Here is an 11686-nt window from a genome sequence, read left to right as displayed (position 1 = left end):
AAAGTATCATGTAATCTGCAAATAGTAGATCTTTTACTTCTTCCTTTCCAATTTGGATGCCTTTTATTTCTTTTTCTCATCTGATTGCTGAGGCTATGACTTCCAGTACTATGTTAAATGACAACGTTGAAAGTGAACATTCATCTTGTTCCTGACCTTAAAGGAAAAGCTCTCAGTTTTTCCCCATTGAGGATTACATTAGTCGTGCATCTTCCATTTATGGTCTTAATGATGTTGATGCATGTCCAGGTATCCCTACTTTGTTGCGGGTTTTTACAAGAATGGATGTTGTATTTTGTTAAATGCTATTTCTGCCTTTATTGAGAGGATCATAGTGTTCTTATCCTTTCTTTTATTAATGTGGTGTTTCACATTGATTTGCAAATATTGAACCACCCCAAGAACCCAGGAATAAATCCCACTTTATTGTGGTAAATAATTTTTTAAATATTTTATTCATTTATTTATTTTGAGAGAGAATGAGAGGGCAAGAAGGGGGATGAGCAGAGGGGAGAAAGAGGAAAAAGAAGGGGGAAAGAATCCCAAGCACATTCCATGGTGAGCACAGAGCCAGGCATAGGGCTTGATCTCATGACTCTGAGATCATGACCTGAGCCAAAACCAAGAGTCAGATGCTTAAGCAACTGAGCCACCCAGGCGCCAAGGTGAATAATTCATTTAATGTACTGTTAGGTTTGATTTTCTAGTATTATATTGAGTTTTTTTGCAACCATGTTCATCAGAGATATTGTTCTGTAATTCTCTTTTTTAGGGGGGTCTTTGTTTTGGAATCAAGATAATTCTGGCCTCATAGAATGAGTTTGGAAGTTTTCCTTCTACTTCTATTTTTTGGAACAGTTTCAGAAAAATAGATATTAATTCTTTAAATGTTTTGTAGAGTTTCCCTGGGAAGCCATCCAGCTCTGGACTCTTTTCTTGGAAGATTTTTCATTACTTATTCAATTTCTTTGCTAGTTATGGGTTTAATAAATTTTCTGAGCCTTGGTTTTATCTCCACCATTTATAATCTTATCCTTGAGTATAGGAGTAGCAATATTCATCCCAATTATTACATTTTTGTGCTGATGGTGGGACATGAATGAGGACTGTTAACATAAAAAAAATGGTTTATCAGCCACAGCCTGAAAATTCCCATAAATGGGTTGAGAGATTGAAGGAAAACACAATTCCAATTATTATCTGGTTTTCTAGAAAATAAGTTTCATATGGATTTATTGTTTCATTTTTTTAAAGATTTCATTTATTTATTTATTTGTCAGAGAGAGAGCACAAGCAGGGGGAACAGCAGGCAGAGGGAGAAGCAGGCTCCCCGCTGAGCAAGGAGCCCCATGTGGGACTCAATCCCAGGACCCTGGGATCATTACCTGAGCCAAAGGCAGACCCTTAACAGGCTGAGCCACCCAGGCATCCCTATTGTTTCATTTTATCCAAGTTGAAATGCAATGGACCATGTCAGATGTTGCTGATATGACACCTTGATCAAATATACCAAAAATGATCAATGAGATGCTCTTATTTCAACATGACATCTCCTATTAGTTTTCCAAAGCCAAGAAACTTACATACTTTGTCAAACTTTTGTTTGGTGAATTGACGTCACATAGCCTATGTAATGGGTCATTTTTGCAGGAATGATTATATTGGTCCATTAAAGAGAAGCATGAATGAGCCCCATGCCCATAAGAGATGAAGTGCTTTGTTTTGACATGATTGTTATTCCTGTCCACCTAGATAATGACTCCAGAGGAAGAACCCTGTTGGTCTTGCTTCCCTGGGGCAATCTCTATCAGCTGGGATTCCAACATACAATGCAACCAAAATCCTAATCACCTTGACCTCATAGATGCCTGTATCCATCTTTGGTAAGCATAGTTAAGTCCAAGTATATATATGCTTGGGGAATCCTGTGCCGCATCAATTTTGAGACCTCATATTGTATTGAAGAGATCTGTTTACCTGAAAGTCATGTTCAATGGCATCACACTGAGGCTCAGTTTAGGTTTACAATACCAGGACAGGATTTTAAGGATACTTGTTTTTCTTCTGCAGGTATTGTGTTTTTTGTTGATCAGTAAATCACTTAAAGGAAACATAATTTCTAAACTTATCTATTCTCTTCAAATTACACAATAACTCATCCTTTTCATTTTTTCTTTTCTTTTTTTTATTATGGTAGTTGACAAATAGTACTTCATTAGTTTTTGATGTAGTGTTTCATGATTCATTATTTGCATAAAACAATCAGTGCTCATTGCAATACATGCCCTCCTTAATACCATCACCCGGCTAACCCATCCCCCCAACCCCTTCCCCTCAATGGTCAATAAATTCCAATAATTTGACACATTTGGGGCTCACCTTAACTATTTTCCCTTATTGTTCCTATTAGTAAGATGTGTCACAATATATGCATCATTAAACTGTTGAGATATGTGTTAGTCTTGGTCACAAATACCTTTCGAGTAGACCTTCAGGCTTATAAAGTTGCACTCTAAGGCAATTAGATTTACTCATTTGAGTAACTTGAATATCCATGTAAGTTTTCCTACCCACTGTATGACTGAACTACTTGATTTGATCCCAAGAAAATACCTTTAATTTTTACCTAAATTTAGTGTTTTTAACAATGAGGGATTTTTTTCATTCTTTAGTATTCAATCCAGTGTGAGAGATGTATTTGAATATTTAAGCAAACGGACTGATTTTCATGTATTGTTGCTATGTTTCTAATGATGTTAGGCTGCTTTGGGGTTACTGATGTAAATATCATCAGTAAAGGTTTCTGACAATGGAAAAGATAATATAAGATTTGGTAATTTGCTTTCCCCATATATGTTGAGATGGTATCCATTGATAAAGAAACCCCTATATGGGTTTCCCAAACTAATGAATACGATGCATACATTTCCATGTGCCCTAATATCTGATATCCAAATCCTGAGATTTATGTGGTTTTAAGAATGTCAGTACTTTATGAGCATTCATATACAGTAATCCATGCCAGATATTAGTGATATGGCTTTCTTGACTATATAGATGAGGGATGATCAATGAAATTCTCTTAACTCCACATGAAGGCACTAGATTGCTTCTCCAAAGTCAAGTGATGTGTATGTCTCATTCTCATTATTTTTTGTTGATCAATGAACCAACTCTGAAATGAGTCATTTTTTTAATACTAACATCTTTTTTCTCACTTAATTAAAAACATGCATGACCCATATGCACCAGAGAGATGTAGTTCTCCCTGTAATAACAGTTCTGTTTTGTGTCCTCTTAGATAATAATATGGAGAAACATTCTGTGGCACGCTGTGACTCGAGCAATTGATATCACCCAAGATTCATGTAATAAGTATGCCCTAACTCCAATTCACTTTAGCATGAGCGTTTCAAGACTTGCTGGTAAGGTAATCAGGTCCAAGTTTGTGTATGCATGGGAAGTGTGATGGCTTTTTACAACGATGGGGACCTTAAAATGTCTTAAAGAGAAATAATGATTTAAAAGTTATGCTCCATAGAATTAAACAGGCTAGGATTAAATGACAATACTGGGGTAGATAAGAGTAACTCTATTACCCTTCTAGGAGAATTTTATCTTGAACTTGAGATAATAAAACTTGATGAGCATGGAATATTTTTCCATCTTTTTCTGTCTTCTTCAATGTCTTTCAACAGTGATTTGTAGTTTCTAGAATACAGATCCCTTACAACTCTGGTTAAGTTAATTCCGAGATAATGTATGCTTTTTGGTGCTATTGCAAATGGAATTGATTCCCTAATTTCTCTTTCTTCAGTCTCATTGATCGTGTATAGAAATGCAACTGATTTCTGAGCATTGATTTTGTATCCCGCCACATTACTGAATTGCTCTATAACTTCTAATAGTTTGGGGGTGGAGTCTTTCGGGTTTTCCATATAAAGTATCATGTCATCTCCGAAGAGAGATAGTTTGACTTCTTCTTTGCCAATTTGGATACCTTATATCCCTTTTTGTTGTCTGATTGCTGTTGCAAGGATTTCTAGTACTATGTTGAATAATAATGGCGAGAGTGGCCATCCTTGTCGTGTTCCTGATCTTAAGGGAAAGGCTTCCAGCTTTTCCCCATTGAGAATGATATTTGCTGTAGGCTTTTCATAGATGTTTTTTATGAGATTGAGGAATGTACCCTCCATCCCTACACTCTGAAGGGTTTTAATCAGGAAAGGATGCTGTATTTTGTCAAATGCTTTTTCTGCATCGAGAGGATCATAAGGTTCTTGACTCTTTTCTTGTTGATGTGATCTATCACACTGATCGATTTGTGAATGTTGAACCACCCTCGCATCCCAGGGATGAAACCCACTTGGTCATGATGGATAATCCTTTTAATGTACTGTTGGATCCTATTACCTAGGATCTTGTTGAGAATTTTGGCATCCATATTCAACAGGGATATAGGTCTGTAATTCTCCTTTTTGCTGGGGTCGTTGCCTGGTTTGGGGATCAAGGTAATACTGGACTCATAGAATGAGTTTGGTAGTTTTCCTTCTGTTTCTATTTTTTGAAACAGCTTCAGGAGAATAGGTATTATTCTTCTTTGAATGTTTGGTAAAATTCCTCAGGGAATCTGTCAGGCTCTTGATTGGAAGAATAAACAGAGTTAAAATGTCTATGCTACCCAGAGCAATCTACACTTTCAATGCCATCCTGATCAAAATACCAACGACATTTTTCAAAGAACTGGAACAAATAGCCCTTAAGATTGTGTGGAACCAGAAAAGGCCCCGAATCCCCAAGGAATTGTTGAAAAGGAAAAACAAAGCTGGGGGCAATCACGTTGCCGGATTTCAAGCTATCCTACAAAGATGTGATCACCAAGACAGCACGGAACTGGCACAAAAACAGACACATAGACCAATGGAACAGAATAGAGAACCCAGAAATGGACCCTCGGCTCTTTGGGAAACTAATCTTTGACAAAGCAAGAAAAAACATCCAGTGGAAAAAAGACAGTCTCTTCAATAAATGATGCTGGGAAAATTGGACAGCTATATGCAAAAGACTGAAACTTGACCACTCTCTCACACCATACACAAAGATAAACTCCAAATGGATGAAAGACCTCAATGTGAGACAGGAATCCATCAAAATCCTAGAGGAGAATGTAGGCTGCAACCTTTTTGACATCCGCCACAGCAACTTTTTTCATGACACATCTCCAAAAGCAAGAGAAACAAAAGAAAAAATGGACTTGTGGGACTTCGTGAAGATAAAAAGCTTCTGCACAGCCAAGGAAACAGTCAAAAAAACTAAGTGGTAGCCCACGGAATGGGAGAAGATATTTGCAAATAACACTACAGATAAAACACTAGTATCCAAGATCTACAAAGAACTTCTTCAAACTCAATACACGTGAAACAAATAATCAAATCAAAAAATGGGCAGAAGATATGAACAGACACTTTTCCAATGAAGACGTATAAATGGCTAACAGACACATGAAAAAATGTTCAAACTGAGGGCGTCAGAGGGGAGGGGGGTGGGGGAATGGGATAGACTGGTGATGGGTAGTAAGGAGGGCACATACTGCATGGTGCACTGGGTGTTATACGCAACGAATGAATCATCGAACTTTACATCAGAAACCAGGGAAGTACTGTATTGTGACTAGCATAATATAATAAAAAAACATTAAAATTAAAAAAAATCATTAGCCATCAGGGAAATTCAAATCAAAACCACATTGAGATACCACCTTAGGCCAGTTAAAATGGCAAAAATTGACAAGGTAGGAAACAACAAATGTGTAAGAGGGGATCCCTCTTACACTGTTGGTGGGAATGCAAGTCAGTACAGCCACTCTGGCAAACAATGTGGAGGTCCCTTAAAAAGTTAAAAATTGAGCTACCCTATGATCCAATCATTGCACTACTGGGTATCTACCCCAAAGATACAGATGTAGTAAAGAGAAGAGCCATATGCACCCCAATGTTCATAACAACATTGTCCACAATAACTAAATTGTGGAAGTAGCTGAGATGCCTTTCAACAGATGACTGGATTAAAAAGATGTGGCCCATATATACAGTGAAATATTACTCAGCCGTCAAAAAGAATGATTGCACAATATTTGCAGCAACATGGACGGGACTGGAGGAGATTATGCTAAGTGAAATAAATCAAACAGAGAAAGACAATTATCATATGGTTTCACTCATTTATGGAACATAAGAAATAGCAGGAAGATCGGTAGGAGAAGGAAGGGAAGAATGAAGGGGGGGTAGACAGAAGGGTGCATGAACCATGAGAGACTACAGACTCTGGGAAACAAACTGAGGGCTTCGGTGGGGGGGGGGATTGGGATAGGCTGGTGATGGGTATTAAGGAGGGCACATATTGCATGGTGCACTGGGTGTTATATGCAAATAATGAATCATGGAACATTACATCAAAAACCAGGGATGTACTGTATGGTGACTAGCGTAACATAATAAAAAAGTATTATAAAAAAAGAATACCTTAAAAAAATAAATAATAAATAACAAAAAATTAAAAAAAATTAACCTTCATGAATAACTTGCTTGCCCAACCTTATCTATGTACCTATAAATAAAGAAACATTTCTTATTCTTTAAGCTTTGTTTCAATTATCTGTAATGTCTAATAGTATTCAGATCTCATTTCTTAGCTCTTTTTATCTCATTTTTTTGTTTCAGTAAGACTTGATTCTAAGAAATATAACATTCCATTATAAGAGATCAGTGGCTTCTTTTGACATACATATCTCATATAAGCGTTGAACTAGTGAAGATTTACACCTAAGGCAGTTTTACTCATTCAGGAAAACTGAATATGAATACTCTTTTTCTTCTTGATGTAATACTCTTGACAAAATATGTACTTTTTATATGAACTTCAGATGATTAAATGTTGAACAATTGTTTCATTTTCTGCCACCTAGTCAAAAATGCAATATTCGTATAGGTGTAAATAAATGTCGAGAAAAAATTTTGCTCTATTATTATGGGATTCTAATGTTGCTTTTGGTCTCTGGTAAACTTCCCATAACTGTAGTACTGTGCTAATAGAAGAGAGTGTGAGATTCAGTAATGTACTTTGCCTATCAAACTTAAATTGAATAATTTGATGACCAAATTGATACCTATAAAACTTAAGTTGGATAATTTGATGACTAAATTTTATCTTATGAGTATCATGTGACCCTATTATTTTCATAATAATAAAAATGTATGCTATAAATGATGACAGTTGTTCCTGATATGGACTTTGAAATGACTAAGTTCACCAATTCAGTCATCATGAACCCCATTTTGGATTTTTCTCTGTGAGTGAATGATCTACTTGATGACATCCTCTTCAAAAATATTGTTTGCTGAAATTTCATTTAAATAATGGAACAACACTACATCAAAAAGTAATGAAGTACTGTATGGTGACTAACATAACAAATAAATAAATAAATAAATAAACAAACAAACAAACATTTTCAGTCATGTTTACTCTCTTTGTGGTATGGTATATGATATTACAGGGTATCCAATGTCAAGAAAACTGTATGCTTTGTCTTAATGTGATGAATCAATTATTTAGAACCTTAGAGTGTCTCTTTGTGATGGTATAAGCCATCTCTTCACTAATAGTAGTATGTATAAGCCATACACATGAATATTTCTGATTTTGAACTACTATCCTACCTCTATCTTCCTAGATAAGGACAACTGAGGAAGAGCACTCTTTGGCATGTTGCACTGAGACAAGTGCTACCATATAAGTATCATATAGTGAATCTAAGTGGTCTCCTGTCCCTTTTGAACCACAGTTTAAGGTTGCCATTCTGGTGTTTACAAGACAAAGTGGATGTATATTTGAAGAGTGTCTTGAGGACATGTAATGATGTAAAAATTATATTCAGCAGTATTATGCTAAGGTCCAAAAGAAGTGATAATACTTGCAACAAGGTGTAAGCAGCTATTAAATTTTTCTGGGGTATTCTATTTGGGGATTTTTAGAAAGAAACCCTTTTGGGGAATCTTGTTTTATCCATCTTTATCTGTTTCTAAGAGAAGTTTTTAAAAATAATTTTGTATCGTGATTTTAGTGTTTTTATTCTTAATATTTATACATCGTTAGAGTTGATATGTTGGTTTATTTTTTTCTCAACATGGGCTTCAGAATATCCAACCAGCAACAGATGTACCATTCCATGGAAAACATGTAAGTTCTACCTTTGGTAATTAAAAAATTTCAAATAGGCCATTTGACTAATGAAGTTTGTCCTTTAAAATAAGTATATCTACTCATTCATGCAAAATGAGTAAGTAATACCTATTCTTCCCAATGAGTGACTGACTTGCTTAATGGTATCCTCATTAAAGACCTACTTTTAAATCCTAAATGTGTTTTAGAGATGAAAAGTTTTGTAATTTATTACAATCATCTCTTTAGTAAAATATTCATTTGCTATAAATGCACAAGTAAATGATTTATTTATATTATTCTATTTTTTGGCTGCTGTGCTGTTACGATGTTTGTGGATCATTCAGATACTAATCACAGATGAAAGATTTTTGGAACTTACGGGAAATAGTTTGAGATTCATGTGCAGGTTGCCTTTGATTTGTGAAATTGAATACAATTACAGGTGGTCTGAAATCTTATTTCCATATTCTGAGTTTCATGTGGTTTAATTATATTTATTACAAAAGAATGTATATGCTATGTATGATGCCAGTTGTTACTGATATGGGTCCCTGTATATTTAGTGAAGGGATGGTAATAAGAAGCTTTTGTTTATGCCAGGTATTGATTTCTTCTCATATTTTCAATATAAACCTATATTCTTGTTTCTTAACATATGTGGCTAATTATTGGTCCACAGCTTAAGTAATGGGTCATATTTTGTGTATCAAATATATCAATCATACAGAAATTAAAGATGAGGCAGGGACTGCCTGTGTGGCTCAGTCAGTTAAGCCTTTGCCTTTAGTTCAAGTCATGATCTCAGGGTCCTAGGATCAAGCCCCATATGGAGTACCTCACTCAGCAGGGAGACTGCTTCTCCCTCTCCCTCTGTGCCTCCCCTCCCCACTCACCCTCCCTTTCTCTCTCTCATCCACTTACCCTCTCAAATAAATAAATAAAACCTGAAAAAAGGAAAGACCAAGCAGGAGCCATACATACATAAAAGATGTAATCCTTCTTTTTGACTGTAGTCCCACTTTGTCCTCTTAGAGAAATGCTGCTAACAAGGAACACTCTGCCCTGTTCTCCATGGGGCAGTTTATACCACTCAAGTGTCCTGCACTGAATATGTCAGCATTTAATCCACTTTAGCACTAGTGTTTAAGGAAGCTATCTCTGGTAATCATATTAAGTCTAACTGTATGTATGCATACAAATGTGATGGCTTGGATCAATAATGAGTTAATGTCTTCAACAGAAGTGAAAACACAAGAATCAAGCTCAGTTGGATTATTCTGAAGCCCAGCATAGGTGACGATCATGTGACAAGAAGTTTGGATTCCTTAGTTCCCTTTGATTGAAATGTAATTTGGGGCTTCAATGAAATCACTGTGTGAAACTTCTTTTGCACATTTCTATCTATGCATTGCTAAGTGAACCATAAATTCTGATTCTTTATGTGTTATACATCTATAATACCACTTTTTTTGACATTTGGTACTGAGACCTTGGTTCTTCATTCATTGAGTTTTTCAGTAGATCCTACGGGCACCATCTTATTTATTACAAGTCAGTGGCTGCCTTTGTTAACTGAAAAATCCAAACAGACTTTTAGACTAGTGATGACTCTCTTCTATAACAATTAGATTTACTCGTTCAGGAAACATGAACGGCATTATAGATCACTTTTCTCAACAATAAATTAACATATCTGATGCTATCCTTATTCAAAAATCTTTACTTTTTACCTAAATTGAGTTACTTGAATTCTGAAAATGTTATGATAGATTAGAATTATGTTCAATGCACTATATTCAGTAGGGTTTAAATACATAAATAGACCAACAATTTTTCTACAATATTACTACAATATTTTAACAGTACTGGATTATTCCTTTATCCCTGATTAAATTCTCATAACTGAAGGACACTCATAATTAGGGTAAGAATGTAAGTTTCAGTAATATACTTGACCAGGTTGAAATTGGATAAAATGATGAATAACATTGCACTTGATTTTCACATTGGGCATTTTTGTAAGTCCTGCTGGCAACAGACGCACCAACTCATTGGTGCCTTTCCTGATAGATAACTGGCTGCCTTTCCTGAAAGACATATTCCAAATACATCATTGGAAGATTGAAAATTCACTTTTTTAATAATATTTTTATTATATTATATTATATTATATTATATTATATTATATTATATTATATTATATTATATATGTTAGTCACCATACAGTACATCCCTAGTTTTGATTCATTACTTGCATATAACACCCAGTGCACTACGCAATACGTGCCCTCCTTACTAATCATCACCAGCCTGTCCCATTCCCCCACTCCCTCCCCTCTGAGGCCCTCAATTTTTTTCCCAGAGTCCATAGTCTCTCATGGTTCATTCCCCCTTCTGTTCACCCCCCTTTTTTCTTCCCTTTCTTCTCCTACCAATCTTCCTACTTCTTATGTTCCATAAATGAGTGAAACCATATAATTGTCTTTCTCTGCTTGACTAATTTCGCTAAGTATTATCTCCTCCAGTCCCATCCATGTTGCAGCAAATTTTGAGAAATCATTCTTTTTGATGGCTGAGTAATATTCCATTGAATATATGGACCACAACTTCTTAATCCAGTCATCTGTTGAAGGGCATCTCGGCCTCTTCCACGATTTAGCTATTGTGGACAATGCTGCTATTAACATTGGGGTGCATATGGCCCTTCTCTTCACTACGTCTGTATCTTTGGGATAAATGCCCAGCAGTGCAATTGCTGGATCATAGGGAACCTCAATTTTTAACTTTTTAAGGGACATCCACATTGCTTTCCAGAGTGGTTGTACCAACTTGCATTCCCACCAACAATGTAGGAGGGATCCCCTTTCTCCATATCCTCTCCAACATTTGTTGTTTCCTGCCTTGTCAGTTTCTGCCATTTTAACTGGTGTAAGGTGGTTTCTAAGTGTGGTTTTGATTTGAATTTCCCTGATGGCTAATGATGTTGAACATTTTTTCATGTGTCTGTTAGCCATTTGTATGTCTTCATTGGAAAAGTGTCTGTTCATATCTTCTGCCCATTTTTTGATTTGTTTATTTGTTTCTCATGTATTGAGTTTGAGAAGTTCTTTGTAGATCTTGGATACCAGTCTTTTATCTGTAGTGTCATTTGCAAATATCTTCTCCCATTCCGTGGGCTACCACTTAGTTTTTTTGACTGTTTCCTTGGCTGTGCAGAAGCTTTTTATCTTCACGAAGTCCCACAAGTTCATTTTTTCTTTCTCTTGCCTTTGGAGATGTGTCATGTAAGAATTTGCTATGGCCAATGTAAAAGAGGTTGCAGCCTATGTTCTCCTCTAGGATTTTGATGGATTCCTGTCTCACATCGAGGTCTTTCATCCATTTGGAGTTTATCTTTGTGTATGGTGTGAGAGAATGGTCAAGTTTCATTCTTTTGCATGTAGCTGTCCAATTTTCCCAGCAC

General features: G+C 35.9%; 1 non-coding gene and 3 pseudogenes across 1 annotated transcript; all 4 read left to right on the top strand.

The window, feature by feature from the left end:
* Nucleotides 1-1932: 1932 nt before the first annotated feature.
* Nucleotides 1933-2013, top strand: LOC121105586. Its single transcript, XR_005838197.1, has one exon. It is a non-coding gene; the product is annotated as a small nucleolar RNA SNORD115 (small nucleolar RNA).
* Nucleotides 2014-3484: 1471 nt separating this feature from the next.
* Nucleotides 3485-3546, top strand: LOC121105587 (annotated as a pseudogene).
* Nucleotides 3547-7879: 4333 nt separating this feature from the next.
* LOC121105588 lies at nucleotides 7880-7955 on the top strand (annotated as a pseudogene).
* A 1478-nt stretch (nucleotides 7956-9433) lies between these two features.
* On the top strand, nucleotides 9434-9509 carry LOC121105584 (annotated as a pseudogene).
* The last annotated feature ends 2177 nt before the right edge of the window (nucleotides 9510-11686 follow it).

The sequence above is a fragment of the Ursus maritimus genome, unplaced genomic scaffold (genome assembly GCF_017311325.1).
Source record: "Ursus maritimus isolate PB19 unplaced genomic scaffold, ASM1731132v1 scaffold_27, whole genome shotgun sequence".
NCBI classification, from domain to species: Eukaryota; Metazoa; Chordata; class Mammalia; order Carnivora; family Ursidae; genus Ursus; species Ursus maritimus.
This window is presented reverse-complemented; position numbering and strand designations above follow the sequence as displayed.